Genomic DNA, 17,842 nt, shown 5'->3' with positions numbered 1-17,842 from the left:
CAGTTAAAAATAACACAGCTAGGATACATTACTAAAACCGACCTCCTGTAAATCATCAAAAAGGAACAGGCTCTTCTGTGTCCTGTCAGTGAAATCACCATGTGTTCAAAGGTGGCAGGAAGAATGTGAGTTTATTGACAGAACTCTGTTTTGTTAAAATGATTCACTTTGATTCACCTTATCCAGCTGCTATTTATAGGAATGTTTGTCGATATATCTTATCAGATAATCTTAGCAACTTAGGTGCTAAAACTCTTCAGGAAAGAAGTTATATAATGTGAATGAGAAACCACTTATCAGATAAGATAATACCTGTAACTATTGTAGAGGAATTAATTGTTAATCTTTATGTTTTCCTGTGTTACTTTAAAAACACATGCCATCAATATCATTACACAATATCTGGTTCTCCCACTCTGCTTTTCTCAGCAGATTTTGTTGCTTTCTGAGAATACAGAACAAAACATATGCCATTTTCTTTTTATTTTAAAATTCAAATGTAATTATGTTCTCTAAAATGCCCATGATTAACAGACTTTAATTTTAGAGTTAGTTTTGGCCTACTGATGGCAATTTTAAGTTGAGACTCACTGTACCCCGATTTCGCCGAATATTAATTTTATATTTTAAATAACGTCAAATTATACTTACTAAGCTATAAAACTGTACAATGTATAAACCATGAAAGCTTAATTGTATGTCATACCAAAGGAACAAAGAGAAAATTCAATGTATGTAGTGTATACATACCTTCAAATATAGCTTTCAAGATTTTCACAACTTTTACTGCTACAGAAGTATGCTGCAGTCCTCCTTTTTGCATGGTATTCAGGTCAGAAATAAAAACCCAGAAAAGAGAATCTGGATAATCTAGATGCTCATGAAAAGCATCCTAAGTATTTTAGGATTCCTATGTTGATAGTTCCTGTGCCTCTCACATTAGTGCTTTGCCACAACTTAATGCCAATGGTTGGGCTTTGATGCTTTGAGAGATGTGGCTAAAACTAAGAATATAAATGCATGAACATGCACAAAATTAGGTGTTATTACTTAGCTGCCATTGAGACAATTAATTCAATGCGTTTTAAAATGCCCAAGATTAAAGATGTTAATACAACAGAGCTAAGAAGGAAATGGTTTTATTGCTCCACCACACCTTAAGTTCAAAAACTGTCCCCATTTGGCAGAAAAATTAAGACAGGAATTTAGGAGGCTTTTCACAAACACACAACTGGAATGGGCCTACTGGGGTGTCATGTTTCCCATCTCTGCAATTATTGGCAACCACATACATAATCCTTTTAAAAACAGATCAAGTTCTACGCTAACTAAATTAGGATTTGTGCCATATCAAATTACGATTTTTGCCATTTCTATTAGAAATTTCTTCCATTACCTTAATCTTCTCATTAAAAGGAACACTGTCTTTTAATTTCTAGTTAAACTATAATTACGGGCCATGTATAATCCACTTGTTCAGGTTTACGTTAGTTAAAGCAAGAGAGAAATAAAGCCCCATTACAGAGTAGATAACACTCTAGTGTTCAAGGTGCTCATGTTGGATTCAGGTCAGCAGAATAAGTTATTGCATTTTATGCAAATACTGTAGCCTACAGGTTAGCAACTATTCGAGGACAGGCATCCCCAGCTCCAGTCCCCATTCTTTTCCAACCAAATTCTACTCTTGGGCTCCAGACATCTGTCTTGAAGAAATTTGTATTGAAGCTGGAATATTTCAGAAAGGTTGTGGTTCTGAAGAAGTGCCACTTTCCAACATAGATGTAAATCATTTCAATGAATGATTCCTTACCACATTTATTATGCAATTAAACTTTTAAAAGTACCTCAGAGAATAAGGGAAATGAAATCCAGTTTTATTTTCTGAGAGGTCTCCTACTTTCCTGATTTTAATGCAGTTTTATTTCCATTTGCTGTATGGGCTATGACTTGTAGAGCAACTAAATGCATTTTTGGCTCCAGTGCTATTTTCAACTAAGTCCATACAAGCAAGTTCAAACTTTGTTGCCAGTATTTGACTGAAGCAGACATGGCTCCCTAAAGGGTAGGGAATCTTTGGGGTCATTCATTGGGCCAATGAATGACATTTATGCAAAGAAATGAACGAATTTCTTTTTAATAAAGGAAGAGCCATAACATGGTAAGGGCTCTGTTAATTTTATGGGGTTTGGGGTCAAGTATAGAATGCTCCTCACACTACATTCAGGGAACAAGAGGATGAAAAATGAGCTATCATGGAGAGTATCTGGGAGAATGGGCTGAGCATCTGGAGAGAAAATATCTGTTGCTTTTCCAGAACTGCTTGTGGTTACTTTTTCAAGAATGAAAGGGGAATGTGAAAAGACCTGTGACCCTCTGAGGCTTTGGCTAAATAGTCTCAAACGCCTGAATAACTACACACACACACAAAAAGTCAGTCTCTGCAGAGTCCTCTAACTCTTACAGGGCTGAAGATTATTTCCTTGTTACCAAAGGTCACACAGCCTATTAACAATCAGGTGCTGGAGCAGACATAGTACAAGTGCATTACGAAAGCAAACAGAAGAAGGTACTCAGTCTGAACAACCAAATAATTACAAAGGTCTTATGCAGTAATAGCCCTTTAAACTAGTTTACACCATGAACAGGAATGTCAAATCGGGGAGGAAGTTTGTTTTTGCAAGCTGTTGAATGTGATAGGGAGTTTTCTTTTATTTTTTTTAATCATAAATCTACGGAGTTTTGTGGAAGCATTTGGAAACTATGAAACATGCAATTGTTTCAGGGAGGGGGTTGCTGAAAAATGCCTGATGCTTATCTTTAAATGATTAGTTTGACTAAACAAGTGAATTTGAATAGCTAGTGCATAGACACTTTACAGGGGAAATACCTGGTTTGATTTGCATGAATTATTTAGTGGTTCTCCTCAAAGCCCTGTGAAAGGCTGCTCTGAGCCTCACTGAATTACTCAAATAAGGCAAAGGAGCTTAAACACTGTAAAAATGTGTGTGAGGAATCTCTGCCAGTGTAGAGTTAAAATAAGTTTGCTAGACCCTTGCCTAGTCCAAATCTCATGGAATGAATGGCAGCTTGGATTTATAATGGGGTCGCAATAATTCGATGCTTCCCTCTGACTCCCAGCATCCCATAAAGGGTGACAACAAGAGCATGAGAACCCAGCATTTGCCTTATTTAATGGTAGCATCACACACAGGTACCTTCTGATTTGGGGGGAACAGACAGCAGGTTTAAAGGGCAGGTAAAGCAGAGGGGTGTTTTCCTGTATATTAAAAGTTTTCAATATTACTTTTAGGCCATTTTTTTCCTTAAGGATAAAATGCACCTCAGCAAAACAAGAGCTAGAAGACAAAGCCAGCACAACTTCTCAAAACCACACAAGTACAAAGGGACAAATTTGTATAATCTCTTCCTATTATTCTTATAATCCAAATAACTAAACATTACTAACCTGTCCTCATCCAACACTTACATTTCTTGGGGTTGACTGGCTGGAAAGAGCTCTACTGAGAAGGGTCTGGCAAACTGACCGTGAGTCAGCAGCGTGCCCTCATGGGCAAGAAGGTCAATGGGATCCTGGCTGCATCAGGAGGAGTGTGGGCAGCAGGTCGAAGGAGGGGATCCTGCCCCTCTCCTCGGCTCTGGTGATGCCACACCTGGAGTATCGGGGGCAGTCCTGGGCTCCCCAGGACTAGAGGGACATGGAGTTCCTGGAACAAGTCTAGCAAAGGGCTACTAGGATGATTAAGGGACTGGGGCATCTCTCCTCTGAGGAAGGCTGAGAGAGCTGGCAGAAGAGAATGCTGAAGAAAGATCTTACCAATGTATATAAGTACCCAAAAGGAGGTATGAGGAGGATGTGGACAACATTCTTCTCAGGGCTGCCCATAAATAGGACAAGATGCAGTGGACTCAAACTGAAATGCAGGAAGTTTCATCTGAATATGAGGGAAAAAAATCCTTATCATGAGGGTGACTGAGCACTAGAAAAGGTTGCCCAGAGGCTGCAGGTGCCTTTCAGATATACTATGCTTTTCAGATATAAAAGCTCAGTTAAGGAAACCACAATTAATTTCTTTGAAGAAGAATAATCATTGGTTTTTCCTGATAGGAAAATGACTAGAAAAATCACAAATTTCAGTTCAGTGATTCCCTTCTGTATACAGATCAAGATGATTCTTAAGTCTATTGCAAACTAACCATAATAGATATGAAGAGAAAAATCATTAAAATAAGCATGTTTCTATAGCAAAGATCATGTAAAGGACTATATTCTCTTACCACGCTCAATCACCTTCAAGCCTCTATCCTGATCACAGCAGGGTCATATGAGGAGACTTTCGTTATCAGTCCAGGACAAGACCTGAATGAACGCCTCAGGATTTGAAGTGGCCGGATTTTGCCTCTTTGGTCATCACACCTATAGCATTCGTTCACCTATAGTTACATATAAAGAAGGAGGAGGGAAAAAATGCTTGAGAAAAACAGTGTGGTATTTCTGAACAGTTCTTATCGCCTGCTATAAACTGATTTAAACAAATATTTTTAGTTATTTTCTAATGCTATTTCCAAATGCGTTTTTTTGTTACCTTCAGTAAAGAAACTCTATTTAATTTTCAGTTTAAGCCAGCGAATTCAAATTAAACACCTAATCAATAAATCATTTTATAATGTGACCAAAACAATACATTGGAGTTAGTCAAACTATGTTCCTACGAAGTGACCTAAAACAGGATTTATAGCTTCTATAAATTGCTGACGGTGTGAGTCAGATGAAAAATATGAAACAATTGAATCTTTTTGTTAAAAACATTTAACACTATATTTTTCATTTCTTTTAAACAATCACGGCTATAAATTTGGTGCAGCAGACATCATTTCCCACACAGCACCAAAATTACCTCTGGGACTTCATTTTACTCCAGACAAAGCATGAATTCTTTTGCAGTGTATGTGAATATCTGCATGTGAGGGCTGTTTGTACTGCAATAGATTTTTTAGCGTCCTGCAGTTCACAAATAATAGAAGGAAGTTCTCTTTGCTTCCATACAATGGTAGATTTCTGAATCAGAGGGTTAAAACCTATTTACAATTAGAAGTAGAGGCCAGCATTTCATTATTTTTGTCAGACTGATATCAGGAATATTTGTAGGAAGGAAATGCTATATTATATTGGTGTCAGTTCTTCACAGGAGTGTCTCCCATAGAAATTATTTTCTGTTAATATATCAAAATTTCTTTTTAACAGAGGAAGAACAGGTTAGAGACCTACAATGAAACTACATGTAAATATGGAGAATTTGTCCTGCCTTTTCTTGATTGCCATTCAGAAACCAAAATAATCACCCAATACCTGCACCAATGATGATCATCACACACACACAAAAAATTGTTTCCTAAGGAAAAATAAAGTTTTAACTAAAATTAAAATATATTCATATATAAGTACAGATTCTTATGTTTTCTTATCACTACTTAGCTTTCTGCCTTTTCATCTCTTCATCATTTTGATTCTTTGATTCAATTATTATATTTAAATAGATTTATATTACATTAAAAAAAAATTGAATGTTGAACCACAGTGAAATGTGTAAACGCCCAGATTTTTTTTCAACTAGGAAATACATACATTACTACTTTTAGATATAATCAGAGCAAAATTCTAGCCGAAGTTTTTTGGTCCATGTCAGATATAACAGGAGAACTCCAGAAAGTCATAATGAACTGATTTAGAAATGAGAAAAGATTAACTTCCTGCTGCAGTATAATGAATCTTCAAAGTGATTTATAAACATAGGAGAGAGATATTTGATATTTGCTGACATCTGAAATGTCCCGAAAAGCAAATCATACTTAAAAGCCTGAGCCATACACTGGTAAGCTGAGAATGAATGCTTTTGATCAGAAAGTGTTATCATTATATCAGTAAGGTCATTTTTAAAATATTTATGTACAAACAAAATCTGGAATATAAATATATTGGGAGACATATGACCTTCCTGCATTGCTTTTATACAACAGGGAACATCGCTTTCTCCAGATGGTATTATTATAGATATATTCAAACAATTCTCCTATGTGAATTTGTATTCTTCGTCTTAGCCTACTAATTTATTTTCTGTTGAGATATACCTGTTTTGAGATTACTGATTATCTCAAAATCCTTTTATAAAAACTCTTTTTAATTAGATCACCTTTTACAGAAAGCCTTAAATAGCTGGGACCATTTCTGCAGCTTCCAGACTTCGAATATAGAGGAGTAATTAGCAGTATTATTCACATGAAAAAATTCTGAAAGTGCAGTGTCTATTACTTGATAAAAATTATGATCCTGAAGAGTCCTGGAAAAAAAAATTTCAAACTTCAGCTTTACAATCATTTTCTTTTTTCTCACATTGCCTCTTTCAGTGAAACAGTATTTCACTGTTCCTTCTGTTAAAGAACTAGTGTGTAAATTTTAAGATAGTTTGAAAACACTATCTTCTGTGTGAAATTCTCAGTGAACATAGCCCAGAGATAGCACAGAGGGAAAATAACAGCTTGAAAACCCTACTAGTTGTACATTTAACATTATATTTTTTTCATATCAGCATGACCACTGTGTTATCACCTATGCTAGTCAGATAAAAACTTTCCCAGGGCATTGCTGCAATAAAGAATTGCAGAAATGATGAAGGCACGGTCATAAATTCAGACAGGCAACACCAATGTGCCCCTTTCAACCAGCTATCAGAATCAACTGTGGAAACAAATGTAATGTAAACTGCAGCTCTGTCACACATACTTTTAAGATGTGCTGTCCTGGTCAAAGAAGGATACAACCTTGTTTATTCTAAAAAAGAGATCAGAACACTGACCTTAAAGATCAGATCAAGTAGAAAGTGGCCTAAAATAACAAACAAAATATATGTCATAGCTACGAGAATCATTTCTCAAGTTTACAGATGAAATAAGTGAGCAATTCTGGAAAATTTGATCCTACAAAATGGTATGGAGAATTCAGATATCAAGGATCTGCCAGAGGAACAGAGGGTGCTCAATATCTTCCAGAATCATTTTGATGGGGAAAATAAAAATGTCACATTAGATTAAATCAAGAGGCTTAACCTTAATGGCTCTATGCTGCTTTATCTCTGTTGATTTTAATGGACTTATTCTTAATTAGCTTGAATGCAAACTCAAAATTCTCTTCTAAGAGATTCTGGATTACAGAGGAGAATAATAAAATACATAATAGCAAATTTTACGCAAGATCAAAGAAATGCATTTCCTATAAATATTTGCTTGAATTGTATATATGCTTTTTCCAGCCATCCTGATTATTCTGCAAAAATTCAGAATCCAAGAACAATTCCAAGACTGCCATGGTGGGCCAAAAGAACGTATTCTTACGCATGCAATCATATGTTCTTCATATGCACAAAAATTGATTCACACCTGTCTGTGCACAAAACAAGGGCAAATCTGGTACAGAGACTCAAGAGCACCTGGCTTCTAGTCTAGTTAGTCACGTCTATGTCTTTTGAACTGTAGGGTGATCACTGGCTATTAAAGTTGGATGGCAGTATTCATATCTGCAGTGTTCATTGTTCAGTATTCATATCTGCATTCTCTAATTCTTACCTATAGCCAAAGTCCAAAGGCCTTTATAAAAGGACACAACCTCTACAAAATGTACTCTGGGTTAGGCAAAATTTATCCCCATAAACACAAAAATGCTATTTTCAAGATTTATGAGGCACTTATACAGTGATAAGATTTGTAGTAACACACTGCACAGGAGTGTATTTGACCCAATGAACTCAAGGGTGTGAATTACTCTTCAGAAGTTCCAAGACCGGTGGATTCAATAAAAGTCCTTATCTCATTGAAACTATAGGTAGCAAAGAGAAAATTACATTTTGTTTTTTAACAACCACCATTACTTAGAGAAAAATCATCTAATCGCATGCTGTAGAAACTGAAGAGAAGATAAATGAAGCCTATTATTATCTTATTATTACTATTGTTATTGTTATTGTTATTGTTATTGTTATTGTTATTATTATTATTATTATTATTATTTTCTTTATACAATAGTCCTGAATGGTTCAACAAAGAGACTAGGGCATATAAAAGGAAAGAGTCGATAACAAGTTATTGAGACTTTCAGATGAAGGAGTTGCAAGCTCTGCCTCAGTCACTGCATAACTTCTTTTTTGAGTGATACTGAAACCAGCTCTATGTTATATATCTGCTTCACACTTCACCTACTACGCAAATTCAGGGCACAGGAAACAAGCCACAATCAGAGAATTGAACAGAGCTCAGGAGTTTCAGGAGTTTTATGATGATTTGATTTACAGAACACAATATAAAACCAAATGTACTGCTCAATAGATCACAAAATTTAGGCAGTGAACTGAAAGTTATCAAAGACAGGAAAAAAATGGGCACACGAAGACACAGTGATTTCCCTCGTGGGCATGGAGAAATTAATTGTTCTGATGTCTAATTTGTTTGCATTAGTTAATTCAGCGTTATCATAGCAGCAGCCCCAAAGTATTGAGTCATATGAGACATTTTGCAGGAGCACTGCCACTCCAAATAATGACTATGCAGAAAGATATACACATTTCAAGTAGATCTGTTACCTTCTGACAAGATCTTCTATGAAAATATAATGAAAAAAACAGACCATAATACTTTCTAAGGTTTTTAGATAAAGAAAGTGATCCTGTAGCACTGAGTGATGCTACAGGCCGAGTAATCAGTATAGAAAGTCTTACTAAGGCCAGTCTGGCAAGTTGAGGTGTTGCCAGCCTACTTGTTCTACTCATTCCCAAAAAGTGTAGTGATATAATACGCTAAGATGATCAACTTTCCAAATGTAGTATCCAATTCACTTACCACATTTTTCAAACAAACCAGGAATTGGCTGTAGAGATTTATCTTTATACAAAGAGTTAATCACCATCGTTTATCTTGTTCAAGAGAACAGCTAACTGTACGTTTAACTGCGGGCCAGCACAAAACTCCATTGTGTTCGGCTATAACAAAGTGTGTAAATCCGCCCCGCAGAGTCGCGATCAGCAGAGGGGATCTGTGCGACAGAACTGAAAGCCAGGGAGGCTGGGGGTGGAGAACAGGGCCTCTTATCAAAGGCAAAATGAGCCTAGTCTGAAGGCATGCTGTACCTGAGACCTTACTATAGCCCAGTTTTTATCAGACTCAGCAGTAGAGCAGGTCAGAAATGATACGTGAAAATTTTGAAAAATGTTAAAGAAATATCATAACTAGATTTCCCAACACCAAGACATCTCTTTTTGTAAGGTAATATTTTGAATATTTCAGTGTGTTGGTTCAAAAAGGAAAAAAAAAGATAGCACAGGAAACATGAAAGGATTTTCAGATTTGCTGACACGTATATGATAAAGTGCATTTCACATCTTGCAGAATCACAGGCTGTAGGAATGATATAGGTCAGGCACAATTTGTCATACCATTGAGTTTTAGCAAGTCTTGAGTTTAGTTTTTGTTGCTTTAGTAAAGAAATGACTGTTAATTTATAAGATACCTTTTTACTCTGAAAGATGTCTGTGTTTTGTAATAAGGAAGCTTCACAACATCTCTTAGAATGGGATGGCTCAGTATCCCAGTTCCACAGACCTGTAAGCTTAACCAGAGTAAACACATGGCCATGCAATGAACAAGATGAGGAGACTGAATCCTGCAGAAATCAAAATGCACCCCAAGCAGCAGGCATGCCAGTCTGAGTTCTGAGTCTGATATTCAAGCCTGGAAGTCTGCAGGCTATAAAAATATGCCCAGTGGTCTAAACAGACTACATATAAGTTTCTAGCTCCACTATTAGCAGCACTACACTTTAAAAATTCGCTGCTTAAAGAAGGTTGAAAAACAGTTCATTTTGATCTGGAAACTTCTCACGTTTCTGATTTTAAATCTTTGATATTTATCTTCATAAAAAAAGCTGAAGCCATTTGGTTGAGCTATTTGAATTATGGGAATTGCAGACGCAATCTGCTTCCAGCTTTTACAGGAAAAAAAAAAAAGAAAAATGAAAAAAAAAAGGCTTTCCTTTTTAGAACACAGTAAAGCCATAAATCTTAGGCTGGTAGGACCTCTGAAACACATCAGGACATGGTCGTCAGAATGACTAATTGGATTGATCAGGGAAGAAGGGTGAACACATTTTTTGGCCAAATCTTGGTCAGTTTGTGAAGAAGAGACTCATTATATTGTGCAACTGCTTGTGATGGAGCAAACTGGACTGAAGGATTCAAAATGTCTTTTTTTTATTATTATTTTTTGAATCAGAATAACAGAGGCACAAGATCAAGTGCTTAATGGTAAAGAGAGGAAAGGGTTGCAGCTCATTAACAACAATCTGTGATCATAGATCCTGAACACTTGTGCTTATCTAAGCTCACATGCGATTGCACAAGCGCACATATGAGCATGAAACAACATTTTTACAGCATGACATTATAAACTTTGAACATTTACTCCTGCTTCTGTATGGAGAGGTCCATAAAAATGCAATGTGCATCTCATTCAAGGTTCCTTTGAGCCACAGCATTAGACCCCAAAAGTTATGACAACCTTTCGCTCATTAAGAGTATATTCCCCAGGAAAGGTGTGAATATCTCATGAGAACACTCCCAACCCGAGTTCAAACCAGCTAATTCCAGTCCCCATAGCAATGCAGCCGTGCGAGCACAGAGCCTGTTTCTTTAGCAGGTTACGTAGCCCAAGCGGTGATCAAGATTATCAGTCCCAAGGTGGCTGGCTTAGAGACAGGTAAGGCTAAATGAGGTGCGCTTACATCTGAGCACAGTGTGGTCATGCTTTAACAGCACAGAGGAGAAACACAACCCGCACAGCTCGGCACGTTCACAAACACTAACCCCAGGGACAGGTACAATAGGGTCTTTCACAGCTCAAGTGCGGTGCTCACACACGGGGTAGGAGCTTGTAAAAGAAAGCACAAGAGCCAAAGGTCAGAAAAAAGCTCTGCCCACGTTAGCTTGAGTGATAAATCCTCTGACAAAAGGTCCATTCTGAAATAAAGCATAAATTAGACTATTTAATTGATATTACTGTCCGATGTGGTGATAAATCACTCCCTAGTTTCCCAGTGGATTAGAGTTTTCCAGTGAAATTAGTACTTCTACAAAAGGGATGTTAGAAATGTACATTATGCAGTTTAAACACTACTGAAATTCATGCCAAGAAAAACAGTTGTGCCTGGCTGACATTGGAGATAATCTGGCAAGTTATTGAAAAGCTTTACTGTACACTCCAGTTCAACTGCTGTGTATGGAGAGCTATCCCATGAACCAAAAGCTCTGGTAAATTAAAACAAGTTTGCCTTTTGCGCGGAGTAAGAAAAGGTGACAAGGAAACAGAACATTTTTTAGTATTAAAGCATATGATGAGAAACTATTTTTTACCAGAGTACAACCATTGGAACGCTTTTGTGGTAGAGAACTTTTTGTTTTGGTGAGTTTTAAAGCCTGTAGGTCATCTGGAGACTGTTTCCAACTCAGGAAGCTTTTGAGCATGTGGTTAGACCACAAAGTGATCTAAAATGCCTTAAGAAAATGTGGTTCCTTTTTCCTCCTAAATTTCTTTATGTCACATTTGTCAACAAACACATCAGCACACAAATGCCATGTGATCTCACAGCAAAGTGCCCTTAGAAGTTGAGATTCAGCCTGCCAAGTTCATCTAGGACTCTCCAAAAACATGTACTCTTCTTGATGTCCAACGGTTCCCTTATCATGAGGCTATGCAAAGCTTTGTTAGTGTCTTGCTCTGAAGCAACGTAGTTACACTAAGAGATTATAAGGCAGACACTACAGGGCACTGTTTCCTGATGCTCAGGATGAGTGGAAGATTCAACTCTTCTGCCAACAGTGAGAAAATTAGGATTGTCTCACGAATACAAGGACAAGTAGTATAATTCACTTCAGTCAGTCAGAGTTATTTTTTTCTGACCAAAGAGCTGTATTGCTCTGGGAAAGATGGTCCATATGCACAGCATTTTAAGGAACAGACAGTAATATTGCCTTTCCTATGTTTTCAGAATAACTTGGACTTCACACACCTTTTGTAGTCAGTACCCCAGCTGAAAATCCAATTTGCTAACCTCAGCTATTCCAAAATTATGAGTGAAGCTTCAAGAAATTATGGGATATTAAAAATGGTAAGACCGAAAGGAAAACATCATTGCATACTGAGGTCATGGAAGTTGGCATCACTAGTGTTGATGTATTGCTTCCAGTCTGAGGGCAAGCAGAGCAAGGGAGCACATATCCCTAGCGGTCTGATCACCATCTGGTTCAGACGGCTTCCGAAATGAGAAGTGCTCTTCACTTAGCTCCTCTCGTTTTAAAAACCTTGAAAAACGTTGAAATTGAATGATACCATAAATACTAGCGATAACAAACTTCTCTACATCTGTTATTAGAAAGAAATTTTACTAATAGTTATACTGATGTTAATTGTGTTTGTATATCAGTATATCCCTATGAGCAGTTACATTATCTATTGTTTCCCATAGCAAATCAAAGTAACGATAGAATCCCCTTATAAAATGGTACCTAATTCTCTGCATAATAAAAATTTGATTAGTGTAACGTAAGTTACCAACCTAAGCTTTCCATACAGTCCAAGGATTGAGTATTTAAATTTTGCTTACTTTTGATTTAAAAAAGAGACACATATAATAATATATCAATAATTCATGGAAACAGAAAATGCAGATATGGAGCGTGCAAACCTATTTTACGTCTAACCAGCTGTATAATAATTTGATGGATCCCAGATGCTGCAGAAGAGCAGGGCAAGAGCACAGCTATGTAACTTATTTGAGGTGGATATATATTATTTAAATTCATGCCTGTAATAACAACATGATGGACAGCGTGTGAGTTTCAGATTGCGCTTGCTACATACACCAAAACCAATAGTCCTGTCTGTAAGCTTCTTAAATGAAAGGTACTATAATATTTACTGTGAGAAAGAAAGGCTTTGCCGGATAGCCTGCAGGAAAAAAAGCCACCTTTACTCTTGCAGAATATATCAGTTATAAGGAGTCCTGAAGGAGGAGCTGAACTGCATTCACTCAGGACACTGAGAACTTTCACAGAGCAATCTTCACATGGGAACTATGTAAACAAATAAAATCCATAAAGCACTTCAGATTTGACAGAGCTCTATGCTGCAGCAAAAGGTATGAGGAAGGTTGGTCAAAGATTCACTTGCACTGAAGGGCTCAGCAAGCAGAGATAAGGCTAGGCATGGAAAACAGGAGAACGTGGAGAGTGGCAAGGGGGCAGAAGCTCCCTTGCTTGTGGGAAGGGAAAGCCTCCAGATTCTCTCAAGATGACAAAACTCAGGGATACAAACTCTTTCTTTACCATCTTATCTGGCCACAGCAAGAAAAGCAATTACAGAAAGGCCAGATTTTTCTAGCATTTTATGTTTACATAAAATCATTTGTGCTGCAATCTGTTTGCTTGTGGAATGCCCTAGCACTTGCAAAGCCCAGTAGCTATATCTACTATAGATTTTGTGATATATATCCCTCCAAAGTTCACAGTTTTCTTTTTAAAACTACTCAAAGAAAAGACTGATGGATGCAAGACATTTTGTGAAGTCTGTTTCACCTTTCTTTTCATGCACTTATAAAAATGAGGACTCTTTGCCCTTTAACCTAGCCATTTTATCAGCTTAAATAATACCATTTCACAATAAAGCAAATACCATATCTCAGCTAGGGCTGCAGCACGAGGTAAACCATGTGCTTTTATCCAGGTACACCTGCTAAGCTTCATGGAGCTGAGGAGGTGAAGACCTCAAACACAGGCTTTGAGTCCACACAGTGTGAATATCCAGGCAGCTGTTCCCCACCAAGCTCCATGCTGCCACCACTGTCCTGCTGCCATTACTGCTTCCAGCTGCTTTAAAAGAGCACTGATCACAAGAACATACGTTCTGAGGAATAGAAATCTTAAAAACACAATGGACATACAAAGAGTTTCAGTCTGGTTCTGTTTCAGAGAGCACTGAAAGAAGTTCACCGGCAAGTTACCACCTACTGCCCAAGCATCAGCTGTCACTGCTGTGCAAACTCCTGCACATCGTCCCATTCAGTGACCCCTGGGGATCAAACCCCCTCACTACCTGCTACGTACCAGCCTATGAGTTGATGAAACTATGGGTTATCAAGAAAAAAAGGGGTAAAAAAGGGCAATGCAGAAAAGAAAATGTGTGGAATAAATTCAACTATAAGAATTAAAAATATATGAAACACCAATGACCATTACTCATCATTACTGCATTTTCTAGTTTAGAGGAGCTGATTGAAGGCTCCAGGTAGCTAGAAGGCAGTTCAGGAGGTATAATATATAACATCCACATACAAACTACTGTTGTACAGTGTGTGTTTGCATAAACATAGAATGGAATTTGACTGAGAATTTAAGTCAAACTTGCTCCAAAAAATACAGAACTTTTCCCATAATCCATAGCTCTGTGGTTTATCCATGTCTCACCATTGTCATTTTAATTGGGAAACCTCTATCATCTATTCTTGTTATAGTTCATTAGTACAGCTATTTCTTCACCTTGTTCCAGTAAGTGCTCCGAAGCACAGTCAAACAAAGAGGATAATCAAATGAACATTTGAGAACCAAACCTGACTAAGCCTCCCCTGCAGACTGCGTTCTGAGGCTGTCACCAGCCTCATGGGGACCCAGACCTTACTCACCTTGGCCATGACACCAGCAGGATCACACACATCTTTATTTTCTACACTTGGTCAAGTCTTTTGTAAATATGCACAACTAAACATTAAATCTTAAATGGGAAATTAAATTGGCCCGGACGAGAAGGGTTAGCTAAAAGGATTTAGTGGCAATCTATGATATATCCTGCTGACTTGCTTTAAGCAATTATTCATATTACTTTCCTTAAAAAAAAGAAAAAAAAAAGACTCTTTCCAGTAATAATTAATTTTGAGGCTACATATAAAGTCTTCAATGGAGAGGAAAATATTTGAATACCATGTTTCACTTTTTCTGCAATTCTAGTCATAAGGTCTGCTTTAATTCAGGCCATGCAAAGACACTAACTTTACAGAGAATGATTAAATTGGCAGTTTAAGAACACAGTGTAAGGCTTGGGCAGTTTTTTTTTTTCATATTGTAGCATTTAGTTCAGCTTTGTACATACATCGTTTTAAGACGTTTTATTGTTGCAGGGCTGGATCCTGAATATAAGGCACTGGTGGCTTTTATGAGCCTGTCTGGACTGTCCAAACAAAAAAATCCTTGTAGTAGGCAAACTTAAGGCACTGCTACTTCTGTATTTTAATGGATCGGCCAGCATGCATGTGTAATACAGCCATGGGTTGAATGGACTCGTAAGTGTTTTAATGTGTTACCGCTGGCTAAATTCTAAGGAAAGATGGAGGGGTTGAGACATATGCTTTGGATCAGGAGGATGTACATTTTCTTCTTGTATCTATAGGAGCTTGTTCTGGACACAGTATTCTGTGTGGAATGCAGATGACTAGGAAGCCAAGATGGCCAAAAATCTAACTTCATCTAGATAATGTATTTCACATTCACTTTTGCCTCATTTTAAGAGTCTTAAAAAATATATAATTGAGAAAGATGTTTAAAAATGAATTTAAGAGATATATGTTAAAGAGGTTCTCCCTACAGGGAGCTCTACAGTATAATATAATAATAATATCTGATGAAAAGAATGTCTTTAGGTGCTGTAGCCAAATGAACTCAAATGAAAATTAGCTGCCATGCACGTGTGGTTCTTTTCATTTTTCCAAATGCCGGGTCATCCCTTGTTATTTAAAATTATTTAAAAAAAAAAAAAAAAAAAAAAAAAAAAAAAAAAAAGAAAGATATATTTGTTTGTGGTTGGGGGGGGGGGGGGGGGCGGGGTTTGAAGTGCATGAGGAAGTATTTCTAGCATGTACCAAATATCATTTGTTAGATATCCATGAAATTCAGTACTTAAAACACTAATGCATAAATCTGCATGCATACACACACAGGTACGCACACACTTTCCTTATCCAGGAAGGAATTGTTTTCTTTATATGATCAAGCTGAAGTAAATTAAGTGTGTCTCACGGCTGACCCTGTGTCCTGAATGTTGTAGCTTATAGAGCATGGTCACCAGCCAAACTCAGGAATCCTGCTGATTTTAAGATGCTAGTGCTTTTTTTCTCCCTGTATGTGGCAGATGTTCTTCTGAGCTACAGAAAATGTGTATGTAGGTGAACCTGAGCAGAAAGTAGGTCAAGTGCCAATTCCTGTTAAAGCACTAGGAAAGCACTGTGTTGGGCTTTTCAGAAAAAATAAAAATCCAAATATATATATAAAAAATTCTTGGTCTGTTTTTGTTCAGATTTCTCTGATTCTAATCTCATAGGAAAACATGCAAACTCTGCTCTATTTCCTTGTGAGCTGAGCCAATCCTATTGCAAGGATACGTTTAGCTCAGACCATGTAGACTCCAGTCTCACAGTTCAATTAATCTGAACTGTCTGTCCTGGTTCCAGCACATACACTTGTCTTTAGAGATAAATGAACAGTCAGGAAGCAGACTGCGGATGGGGATTGAGGAATCCTGGATGGTGGTACTACTTTTTGGAAACTGGTAGGCCTTGAGCTAAAGTGCCTAGGACACATATGACCTCTGCAGTAAATAATTTCCTCTTCAGTCACCTCTCCATTCATCACAGTATCTCTCTTTTCTAAGGGGCCAAACACTACTACTGCTGAACCAGATGCTCTCTATGAGCAGTTTAAGCATGGTTCTTCCATGACCAATAGCAGGGCATTTGGGGCAATCCAAATCCCCCAGCAATGTGGGGAGGTGGGCCAGAAGGATCTGCCAAGGCAGACACTGCCAGCCTGCCCTGGGGCTCAGCTGTGCACCAAAGGCAGCTTCACAGTGCAACGATGGGACATGCCAGGATTTAACCTCATCTCTTGCTTGTGAACATGGTGTTCCCCTGGATCATCATCCTCATAGCTCAAGAGCCAGTATGTCCTTGGCTCTTGGCTGTAAAAAGATTTGGGCATGCAGCTCAGGAGGCCTGGAAAGCTGTCCATTGCTGTTCACCTCAGTGAAGGTCTGGGCCCAGAAAGGGCCATGGAGATCCCTGAAGTAGCTTCTAGTAAAGCAGCTTGGGTGTGCGTAGCAGACCAGCTGCAACAGCACACAGCTCTACATGAATTTGTTTATCCTTTAAAGTCAATTCTTCTTATGCAGTTTCATCTTGTCGTTAACTGGTTGAGATTGTAAATCTTCCAGCCTCATTTTCCTCTGAAAGCAAGGTCAGATATGCATTGGATAAATATCTTATGCTTGCATAACCACAGAAGCAAGCTGTCAAGGTATGGATCTGAGTAAGTCAGGCTGCATATCTTCAGTGAAAGGATAGGAGAGAGGTTGCATACCTCAGTCAGCTACGCATTGAGCCCTAAGCACTATATAAATTAGTCTGGATGTACCACTCTCAATCTCTTTCTACCACCATCATGTTAACTATTAAAAGACATACTAAAAAAAATGAATGTAAATGAAGAATGTCAGCAAAACATATTCTTTGCTCTTTACCAAAAGGGAGCGGAGTTTACAAGAAACTTCAGGCTATACAGACCCAGCTCCCTGGACAGACTGCATGAAATTGCTAGGGAATTTAACTGAAAAAAACAGAGTCAGACTTACTAAGCTTGCCTTCATTTGGTGATTAGGGTTCTTTTAAATCATACCCTCAGGAGACTCA

This window comes from Nothoprocta perdicaria, unplaced genomic scaffold (genome assembly GCF_003342845.1).
Source record: "Nothoprocta perdicaria isolate Ctin4 unplaced genomic scaffold, notPer1 scaffold_161, whole genome shotgun sequence".
NCBI classification, from domain to species: domain Eukaryota; kingdom Metazoa; phylum Chordata; class Aves; order Tinamiformes; family Tinamidae; genus Nothoprocta; species Nothoprocta perdicaria.
The sequence above is the reverse complement of the archived record's forward strand: the minus strand, read 5'-3'. Positions refer to the sequence as shown.